We start from the raw sequence: 12167 nt of genomic DNA, 5'->3' as shown, positions 1-12167 counted from the left end.
AGAAAGTGCAAGAGTGCACTATCTCAGATTGAGATGCCCTTCGCAGTGTGGCGAGAGGGTAGTATATGCTACAGGTGAAAGCAAAGCCCTTGGTGACATTATTTTTCTAATTTGAGGCCGTTTTGGGGCTCGTTTTAGTGGCAGAAGTTTTTTGCAGGCACTCAGAAAAGTGGCCTGTTTTGGTTGTACGACCATTGTTCTGCAGGTCAATGAAAAGTTGCCACTGAAATTGCATCATATGCCTATGCGCAGAGATATTGGGAGTGACAGTATCATTCTTATTGCCTGTTGATGCAAAATCGTCACTAGGAAGTGACTGTGTGGTCAAATACCACTTTCGTCAGTTTTGCAAATTTGCCTTGTGAGGCAGAAGTTGTGTTTTTTGTAGTGACAGAATATTTTGCAGTGTTCTGTAATGGCGTCTCACTCTTTCACAGATTGTAAGCATGGAAGTTTAGAATGACGAATTTCCTTATGAGGAAAGGGTATTGGGAGTTCATTATAGGAAATGAAGAAGAACCAGTTCTTCCTAATGTTCTCAATCAACAGGAAATGCAAGCATTTAAAGGCTGGCATGAAGAAGGTCGTGGTAACCTTAGAGGCAGGGGGAGCCAAAGAGGTCGTGGTGGATGGCAGAGAGGGCCAAAATGCAAATAGCAATGTTGAATGCTACTATTGTGGTAAAATGGGTCATATGGCTAAAGAATGCTACAAAAAGCAGAATGACATTATGAATGGAAAATTGCAGCAAGGCGATTCTGCATCCTCTAGTAGACAGGGTGATGACAGAAATGAGCATTTGTTTATGGTGTAGCACATGACCGATTCTGTGACAAGTGCAGAAGAAAGCAATGATGTGTGGTATGTTGACTCAGGTGCATCAAACCACCGGACAAGTCATGCAGAATGGATGCAGGATGCAAGGAAAATGGAAAAACTAGGATTTGTGGAGACTGGTGATGATACTGCACATCCTATTGTGTAGATTGGTAAAATTCCTTTGTTTATATAGGATGGGAAAAAGAAATTCCTGTCTGATGTATTTCATGTTCTCAACATCACCAAGAACCTGGTTTTTGTTGGTCAAATGGTTGAGCAGGGCTTGTAGGTCAGATTTAATCCTCATGGATGCTTTGTTGAGGATATGAAAAATAAAGGTCGCTTGATAGCAAAAGGGAAGAAGAAGGGCAGGATGTTTACATTGGATGCGGACATGCTTGAATTGAGTGCAGCAATGTTTGCACATGGGACTGGTGTAGTTGCAGATATTGATATCTGGCATAAATGCATTGGCCATGTTAATGTACAGCGACTTAAATTAATGTAGGCCCAAAATATTGTTGTAGGATTGCCCAAGTTCAAGTATGCAGAAATGCATAAGATATGTGAAGCCTGTCAATTTGGAAAACAGGCAAGGAAACCATTTCCTAGACATGTTCAAGAGAGTAAGAGGCCATTGGAATTAATCCACTCTGATGTGTGGACTACTAAAGCTGCATCTATTAGAGGCTATCATTATTTTGTCACTTTTATTGATGACTACAACAGAAAAGTTTGGGTGTATTTTATGAAAAAGAAAAGTGATTGGGCATTTCAAAGCCTTTAAAGCCATGGTTAAAAAAGAAACAGGCTTGCAAATAAAATGCCTAAGGTCAGATAGAGGGGGAGAGTACCTCTCAAATGAGTTTTCAAGGATCCTACAGGAGCATGGCATAAAGCAGCAATATTCATGTAGTCATACCCCATAGCAAAATGGACTTACAGAAAGGAAAAATAAGCATATTGGAGAGGTATCTTATGCCATGCTCAACGAAAAAGACCTACCAGATTTTTATTGGGCTGAAGCAGTTGCTACAACAGTCTACATAATGAACAAGACTCCCACCATAACAATACATGGATGACACCAGAGGAGAGGTATACTGGTAGGAAACCAGATATTTCTCATTAGAAAGTTTTTGGTTGCATTGCCTATGTTCATGTGCCAGATGAGTTGAGATCCAAGTTGGATCCAAAAGCTGAGAAGTGCATTTTTATTGGTTATTCTCTGTAGTAGAAAGGGTATAGATGCTATAACCCTTCTACTCGTAAGTTTATAGTAAGCAGAGATGTTGTTTTTGATGAGATGAGCAGCTGGTATAAACCAATAAATGTGGTTGATGATGTAGATGCACAAAATGGTAATGCTGCATAGAATTCACAGTGGCAATCACAAAATATTAGTGGACCTGTAGTGTCCTCTAGCAGTGGTTCACATACTTTGCCATGGACAAGCAGATTGAGATCAAGAGAATCTCCTCAAAGCAATGCAGATAGTGGTATGCAAGTATCACGAAAAGGAAAAGAGAAAGTAGATCAGCCCATGGTTGATGTGAATGCAGGTCACTCTTATGTGGATGGTGAATCCAATGGCTCAGAATATAGCATTGATGATAAGTTGGGTATTCCTTCTGTTGTTACACCTAGAGTAAGGAAGACTAGGGATGTTTTGAGAGCACCTGGTAGGGAGCCTATTTTGTGCAGGTCTACCAGAGTCAAGTATCCTATGGATAGGCTGAAATATGATGGATTTACAGCCATTCACTATGCCTATATGGTTAAAGTGATACAAGAACCAGAACCCACTTCTTTTGAGCAAGCCATGGATGAAGAAATGGATGCCTTGCAAGCAAATGCTACATGGGAATTGGTGCCTTTTCCTAAAGACAAGAATGCAATTGGCTGCAAGTGGGTCTATAAGGTGAAGCACAATGCAGATGGTTTTGTGAGCAGATACAAGGCAAGATTAGTTGTCAACGGGTATGCACAGACATATGGCATTGATTATGAAGAAATATTCAGTTCGGTTGCAATGATGGCAACTGTAAGAGTATCATTGCTATGGCTGCATCGAAGGGATGGTCTTTACATCAGATGGATGTAAAGAATGCCTTCTTGTATGGTGATTTGCAAGAAGAGGTCTATATGGAGCAGCCACCAGGTTATGTGCATGCTGTTCATCCTGAGTTTGTTTGTAGGTTGAAGAAAGCCTTGTATGGCTTGAAGCAAGCACCCAGAGCATGGTCTGACAAGATAGGATAGTATCTTGTCACTATTGGCTTTCAGATTTCCATGGCAGATTTCTCACTTTATGTGAGAAAAACAGAGAAAGGTACTATGCTGCTTGTCATTTATGTTGATGATTTAATCATCACAAGTGATAGTGATGAAGATATCCTTCATGTGAAAATGCTATTGAAGTAGAAGTTTGAGATGAAGGATTTGGGAGAGCTGCGTTACTTCTTGGGCATTGAGGTGATTAGATCCACAAGTGGGATATGGCTCTTGTAGAGGTAGTATGGATTAGACATGCTGTCCAAATATGGGATGACAGGCTGTAAGCCTATTTCAGTTCCTTTGGAGCAGAATGAGAAGCTGAGTGCAGATGCAGGTGAGCTTCTAGAAGATCCTACTATGTACAGACGCATAGTAGGAAGTCTGATTTATATGACTATTACGAGGCTAGATTTGAGATATGCTGTTGGGTTGGTAAGTCAGTTTATGTAGGCTCCAAGGAAACCGCATTTGGATGCGGCTAGATGCATACTGAGGTATGTGAAGTCCACATTGTAGTATGGACTATTTTATGAGACTAGGGTTCAGATACAGTTGCATGGATACACTGATGTTGATTGGGCTGGTAGTATTTCTGATAGACGATCTACCAGTGGATATGTGTTTTCTTTTGGGAGTGCTGCAGTCACTTGGAGCAGCAAGAAATAGGCTACAATTGCCTTGTCGAGCACAAAGGCTGAATACAAGGGTGCAGGAATGGCTGCATGTGAGGCAACTTGGTTGCATAAGCTGCTTTATGATATGCATCAGTGTAGAGATGGGCCAGTTGTCATTTATTGTGACAACATGAGCAGTATACACTTGGCAAATAACCCAGTCTATCATGCTAGAACAAAGCACATTGAGGTACATTACCACTATGTGTAGGAGAAGGTTCTAGTAGGTTTTATTGATCTAGCTTATGTCAGCACAGAGGATCAGGTAGCTAACATATTCATGAAGGCATTGGGTGGAAAGAAGCTGTGTAAGTTTAGAGACCTGCTTGGTGTGCAGGAATCGGGATTGAGCTCGAGGGGGTTTGAGATATCGAGCTCCACTCGTGATATGCCAGGGTGACTGTTGCGCATTTATGTCATCGACTTATTAGCTGCAGATGCGGTTGGTACACCGCCCATGAATAATAGCTAAATGACAGCTATCTTTATGTACTCTAGTTAGTGGCTCAATTAATATGCCACATGGGTTAGTTGAGTTTGGTTTGAGACCCACATATAGGGTTCATCTATTCCTTTTTGTAAGAGAGAGTTTTTTTGACTTTCACAACTAAGAAGAGGAAAACTGTTTTCAGCCTCCACCTAAAGGGAGCTTGTATTCCAAACTTGTGCATACAACAATGAAGACCAAAGTCAACCATTTGGCCTTTTATACATGTCACCTTTTGAAGGGAGGGCCAACCATTTTCCTTTTAGCACTCTCCCTTTCTTTACATTAAAATGCTCCTGGGCGCGTAGGGTGCCAAGGCATTTTGCTATCCTTTCCATCTCTCCCAACTAGTGGAAATAGCCCTTGTGTTAACCATATCCGAGCCCTTGGGACAAGCATGGCATTAGGAGGTGGTCCTAACCAGCTCCCAAATAGTGATTGTGTTAGCCTCGCGCCTCCAAGCCTTAATCTATTTGGGGTTCAAACCCTTTGTATAAGGCTCAAAACTTGGAGTGGCGAGGCCGATCTTGGGATACTTATGGCTTGACTCCCGCGAGACATTTAATTATAGCACAGCTTTGGCAGCTAGAACCTGCAACCTGTGCCCGTTGCCTACAATCTTTGACCTTGGGGTATTTGGGGCTCAAACTCCCGAAGTTTGTACTATACTCCTTTCATGGCTGCAATCGTTGAAGTAAATCATGAAGCCTAATCACCTCTAATCAACTGATTACCCTGCATTTGACGACTGTACTGACGACTGTACTCCGTGGATGTTAGCCTTGCCCCCTTCCTATTTGCTGAGCCATCCTCGTATCAACTGTGCTGGAGGAGGTGTGTGGTGAGGACTATCTGTAGGACTCCATAGCGGTCTAGCTGGCATGGAGTGAGCCGAGTTAGGTATGAGTGATACTTCCAAAAGTGGGTGGCACGCATATCCTCATACGTGCAGATTTGGTGTCTATGGAGATTGCGGATGTGGAGGTAGAGGCGGAGGTCCTAAAACTGTGTAGGACTGATGTCAAGGTTGAAGACCATCTGATTGGTCAGATTGTGGAGGCAGTCGTCGATGGGGTGACAGTAGGTGGGGAGGTCACGGAGGAGTAAGAGGAGGAGGCGATTGAAGTGGACCGCTGCCACGACAGTGGGATCGGGTACCGAGACATAGGAGTCATTGAATGACTAGAGGCAGAGGCGGAAGCAAAATCCCTCTTGAGTCATTTCTTTGGGGAAGTACTTCTGAAAATTGTACACATATTAGGGTTCTTCCTCTGGAGCTCTCAAAATTTTGCCCAAGTCCATCGTTGTTCCATTGGTATGTACATGGGGTGGATCCAGTGATCAACATGGGCACTGTGGTAGCTTAATCACCTCTAATCAACTGATTACCCTGCATTTGACGACTGTACTCCGTGGATGTTAGCCTTGCCCCCTTCCTATTTGCTGAGCCATCCTCGTATCAACTGTGCTGGAGGAGGTGTGTGGTGAGGACTATCTGTAGGACTCCATAGCGGTCTAGCTGGCATGGAGTGAGCCGAGTTAGGTATGAGTGATACTTCCAAAAGTGGGTGGCATGCATATCCTCATACGTGCAGATTTGGTGGCTATGGAGATTGCAGATGTGGAGGTAGAGGCGGAGGTCCTAAAACTGTGTAGGACTGATGTCAAGGTTGAAGACCATCTGATTGGTCAGATTGTGGAGGCAGTCGTCGATGGGGTGACAGTAGGTGGGGAGGTCACGGAGGAGTAAGAGGAGGAGGCGATTGAAGTGGACCGCTGCCACGACAGTGGGATCGGGTACCGAGACATAGGAGTCATTGAATGACTAGAGGCAGAGGCGGAAGCAAAATCCCTCTTGAGTCATTTCTTTGGGGAAGTACTTCTGAAAATTGTACACATATTAGGGTTCTTCCTCTGAAGCTCTCAAAATTTTGCCCAAGTCCATCGTTGTTCCATTGGTATGTACATGGGGTGGATCCAGTGATCAACATGGGCACTATGGTAGTACTGCAAAAACTAATCCATTTTGAGGAAGGAAATGTGCTAGTGAGACTATAGACCGGCATCTACATCGGTCTGTGGGACAAGAGCATCGAGGGTGAGGCTTGTTGGCCCTTTCTTATGGCTTTTGTAGGAAGAATAGGGTATTCTCAGTATGCAGGGTGCCTTTTGTCACCTACAGCTATATCGGGGTTGTCGGTTGTAGTATATGTGTAGCTTAGGACCTCGAGTTGTCTTCCGTTGAGAGACGTAGGCTTAAGTGTGGTAAGTAAACATAGTGCGTGCATGTGTAAAAGGAACGTGTATCATCATGGTTGAGGTAATGAAGGCTTTCGTCTTCATTGAAGGTTGCAGGGTTTAGGAGGAGTTTAAGGGTTAGGAGAAGGTTGCAAGGTTTAGAAGAGGTTCCACGGTTAGAAGGAGTTCCAATGTTTAGAAGGAGGTTCCAGGGTTAGAAGGAGTTCCAAGGTTTAGAAGGAGGTCCAAGGTTTAGAAGGATGTTCCAGGATTAGAAGAAGTTCCAAAGTTTAGAAGGGGGTTCTTGAGTTTAGAAGGGGTTCCAAGGTTTAGAGTAGAGTACATGGTGGAGAACTCATCTCCCTCATAGATCATGGAGTTTAAGTGTTGAGGAACAAATGGTTTAGGGGGAGCATAGGAGTGGGAGAGGAAGAAGGTGTAAGAGCATGGGGGAAAGAAGAGAGAGGAGGGAGGAGGAGGAGGAGGAGGAGGAGGAGGAGGAGGGAGGAGGAGAGAGGAGGAGGAGGAGAAGGGAGGAGGAGAGGTGTGGAGGAGGAGGGAGGAAGAGGAAGGAGGGAGGAGGAGAGGGAGTGTGGAGAGTGGGAGAGAAGTAAGGAGTCTCACTTGCAGCTTTCTCACATACACAATGGGGGAATACACACAAAGGTGGAGGCTGAAAACAGTTTTCCTCTTCTTAGTTGTGAAAGCCAAAAGAACTCTCTCTAAGTACAAAAGGAATAGGTGAACCCTATATGTGGGTCTCAAACCAAACTCAGCTAACCTAGGTGGCATACTAACTGAGCCACTAACTAGAGTACATAAAGATAGCTATCATCCAGCTATTATTCATGGGCGGTGTACCAACCGCATCTGCAGCTAACAAGTCGGTGACATAAATGCACAATGGTCACCCTGGCATATCACGAGTGGATCTCGATATCTCAACACTCCCCCTCAAGCTCAATCCCAATTCCTACACACCAAGCAGGTCTCTGAACTTGCGTAGCTTCTCTGTGCCCAATGCCTTCATGAATATGTCAGCTACCTGATCCTCTGTGCTGACATAAACTAGATCAATAAAACCTACTAGAACCTTCTCCCGCACAAGTGATAATGCACCTCAATGTGCTTTGTTCTAGCATGATAGACTGTGTATATTGCTCATGTTGTCACAATAAATGACAACTGGCCCATATGTAGACTGATCCATATCATAAAGTCGCTTACGCAACCAAGCTACCTCACATGCAGCCATTGATGCACCCCTGTACTCAGCCTTTGTGCTCGACAAAGCAACTATAGGCTGTTTCTTACTGCTCCAAGTGATTGCAACACTCCCAAAAGAGAACACAAATCCACTGGTAGATCGTCTATCAGAAATACTACTAGCCTAATCAGCATCAGTGTATCCATGCAACTGTATCTGAACCCCAGTCTCATAAAATAGTCCATACTGCAATGTGGACTTCACATACCTCAATATGTGTCTAGCCACATCCAAATGCGGTTTCCTTGGAGCCTGCATAAACTGACTTACCATTCCAATAGCATAGCTCAAATCTGGCCTGGTAATAGTCATATAAATCAAACTTCCTACTATGCGTCTGTACATAGTAGGGTTTTCCAGAAGCTCACTTGCATCTGCGCTCAACTTCACATTTTGCTCCAAAGGATTTAAATAGGCTTATAGCCCGTCATCCCATATTTGGACAGCATGTCCAATCCATACTGCCTCTACAAGAGCCATATCCCACTTGTGGATCTAATCACCTCAATGCCCAAGAAGTAACACAGCTCTCCCAAATCCTTCATCTCAAACTTCTGCTTCAATAGCATTTTCACATGAAGGATATCTTCATCACTATCACCTCTGATGATCAAATCATTAACATAAATGACAAGCAGCATAATGCCTTTCTCTATTTTTCTCACATAAAGTGAGAAATCTGCCTTGGAAATTTGAAAGCCAATAGTGACAAGATATTGTCCTATCTTGTCAAACCATGCTTTGGGTGCTTACTTCAAACCATACAAGGCTTTCTTCAACCTGCAAACAAACTCAAGATGAACAGCATGAACATAACCTGGTGGCTACTCCATATAGACCTCTTCTTGCAAATCACCATGCAAGAAGGCATTCTTTACATCCATTTGATGTAAAGACCATTCCTTTGATGCAGCCATAACAATGACTGCTCTTACAATTGCCATCCTTGCAACCGGACTGAATGTTTTTTCATAATCAATGCCATATGTCTGTGCATACCCCTTGACAACTAATCTTGCCTTGTATCTGTTCACAGAATCATCTGCATTATGCTTCACCTTATAAACCCACTTGCAGCCAATTGCATTCTTGTCTTTAGGTAAAGGCAGCAATGCCCATGTGGCAATTTCTTCCAAGGCATCCATTTCTTCATCCATGGCTTTCTCCCATTTTTATTTTCCCATGGCTTGCTCAAAAGAAGTGGGTTTTGGTTCATGTATCGCTTTGGCCAAATAGGCATAGTGAATGGCTGTAAATCCATCAAATTTCAGCCTATCCACAGGATACTTAACTTTGGTAGACTTGTGCAAAATAGGCTCGCTACTAGGTGCTCTCAAAACATCCCTTGTCTTCCTTACTCAAGGTGTAACAACAGAAGGAATACCCAACTCATCATCAAGGCTCTATTTTGAGCAACTGGATTCACCATTCACATAAGAGTGACTTGCATTCACATCAACCATGGGCTGATCTACTATCTGCATTGCTTTGAGGAGATCTTCTTGATCTCAATCTGCCTATCCATGGTGAAGTATGTGAGCCACTGCTAGAGGACACTACAGGTCTATTAATATTTGTGATTGCTGCTGTGAATTCTGTGCATCATTACTATTTTGTGCATCTACATCATCAATCACATTTACTAGTTTATACCAGCTGCTCATCTCATAGAAAACAACATCTCTGCTTACTGTAAACTTACGAGTAGAAGGATTATAGCATCTATACCCTTTCTGCTATAGAGAATAACCAATAAAGATGCACTTCTCAGCTTTTGGATCCAGCTTGGATCTCAACTCATCTGGCACATGAACATAGGAAATGCAACAAAAAAATTTCAAATGAGAAATATCTGGTTTCCTACTAGTATACCTCTCCTCTGGCATCATGCCATGTATTGATGCAGTGGGAGTCCTGTTCTAGTAACTACTTCAGCCCAACAATAATATGGCAGGACTTTTTCATTGAGCATGGCACAAGATACCTCTCCAATATGCCTGTTTTTCCTTTCTGCAAGTCCATTTTGCTGTGGGGTATGACTGCATGAATATTGCTGCTTTATGCCATGCTCCTGTAGGAATCTTGCAAACTCATTTGAGAGGTACTCTCCCCCTCCATTTGACCTTAGGCATTTTATTTGCAGGCCTATTTCTTTCTCAACCATAGCTTTAAAAGCTTTGAAATGCCCAAATACTTCACTTTTCTTTTTCATAAAATACACCCAAACTTTTCTGCTGTAGTCATCAATAAAAGTGACAAAATAATGACAGCCTCCAATAGATGCAGCTTTAGTAGTCCACACATCATAGTGGATTAATTCCAATGGCCTCTTACTCTCTTGAACATGTCTAGGAAATGGTTTCCTTGCCTGTTTTCCAAATTGATAGGCTTCACATATCTTATGCATTTCTGCAACCTTGAACTTGGGCAATCCTGCAATAATATTTTGGGCCTGCATTAATTTGAGTCGCTGTACATTAACATGACCAATGCGTTTATGCCAGATATCAATACCTGCAACTACACCAGTCCCATGTGCAAACATTGCTGCACTCAATTCAGGTATGTCTGCATCCAACGTAAACATCCTGCCCTTCTTCTTCCCTTTTGCTATCAAGCGACCTTTATTTTTCATATCCTCAACAAAGCATCCATAAGGATTTAATCTGACGTGCAAGCCCTACTCAACCATTTGACCAATAGAAACTAGGTTCTTGGTGATATTCGGGACATGAAATACATGAGACAGGTATTTCTTTTTCCCATCCTGCATAGACAAAGGAATTTTACCAATCTGCACAATAGGATGTGTAGTATCATCCTCCACAAATCCTGGTCTTTCCATTTTCCTTGCATCCTGTATCCATTCTGCATGACCGACAATGTGGTTTGATGCACCTGAGTCAACATACCACACATCATTTCTTTCTTTTGCACTTATCACAGAATTGGTCATGTGCAACACCATAAACAAATGCTCATTTCTATCATCACCCTGTCTATTAGAGGATGCATAATTGCCTTGCTGCAATTTTCCAGTCATGATGTCATTTTGCTTTTTATAGCACTCTTTAACCATATGACCCATTTTACCATAGTAGTAGCAGTCAACATTGCTGTTTGCATTTTGGCCTCTCTGCCATCCATCATGACCTCTTTGGCTCCCCCTACCTCTAAGGTTACCATGACCTCCTCCATAGGACTGGTTTTCTTGAATTTGTTGCATATTTTGATTTCTATCACGGCCTCCAGATCGACCTACTCTATCTCTGCCTCTACCTCTTCCAGCACTTGAGTAGAAGACAGTTTCTTTTGAAGTTCCTCTTGAAGAAGATGCCCCACCATTTCTCTATTCTTTAGAAATTAGAAGAGCAATCAACTCCTCAAAATTAGGAAAATTCTCATGGATAGCAATGGATGTTCAAAATTGTGCATAATCCTTTCCTAGACCATTCAAGGTCATAGAAACTAAATCATCATCTTCCACTGGCGACCCAATAGAAGCAAGTGCATCTCAAATCTTCTTCACCTTCATGTGGTAGTCATTGATGCTCATATTTTCTCTTTGCACATTATGCAACTCCTGCTTGAGCTGCATTTTCCTGGCTTGCGTATTTGTGCTATATATTTTTGTCAAAGTATCCCATGGCTCCTTTGGCATGATTGCATCCTGAATATGTACAATCATAGAATCTGAAATATTGATAGACAGCTGGTACATAGCTTTTCTAGCTCTCTCATGCCAGCCTTTAAATGCTTGCAACTCCTGTTGATTGAGAACATTAGGAATAACTGGTTCTTGTTCACCTCCAGTAATTAACTCCCAATAGCCTTTTCCTTTAAGGAAATTCATCATTCTAAACTTCCATGCTTGGGAGTTGTTCTTGTTAAGCTTTTTAGTGACTATCTTTGAAAGAGCATCAAATGCCATTACAGAATACTATAAAATATTCTGTCATTGTAAAAAACACAACTTTTGCCTCACAAGGGCAAATCTGCAAAATTGACAAAAGTGGTATTTGACCACACAATCACTTCCTAGTGACGATTTTGCATCAATAGGCAATAAGAATGATTTTGTCACTTCCAATATCTCTGCACATAGGCATATGATGCAATTTTTGCGGGAACTTTTCACCGACCTGCAGAACAGTGGTCGCACAGCAAAAAAACAAAGCACTTTTCTGAGTGCCTGCGAAAAACTTCCGCCACCAAAATGGGCCCCAAAATGGCCTCTAATCAAAAAAATAATGTCACCACACCGCGAAGGGTGTCCCAATCTGAGACAGTGCACTCTTGCACTTTCCGGCTGTGCTACCTTCAGAGATTTGCTCCCAAACTCGAAAAAGGAAAGCAACACTGATCCTCTTACCAAGACACCACGAACTTGGTTTGCTTTCTTGAG

The sequence above is a fragment of the Dipteris shenzhenensis genome, chromosome 22 (genome assembly GCF_047967505.1).
Source record: "Dipteris shenzhenensis isolate YYH24624 ecotype China chromosome 22, Dip_SZ_1.0, whole genome shotgun sequence".
In the NCBI taxonomy this organism is placed as follows: domain Eukaryota; kingdom Viridiplantae; phylum Streptophyta; class Polypodiopsida; order Gleicheniales; family Dipteridaceae; genus Dipteris; species Dipteris shenzhenensis.
The sequence above is the reverse complement of the archived record's forward strand: the minus strand, read 5'-3'. Positions refer to the sequence as shown.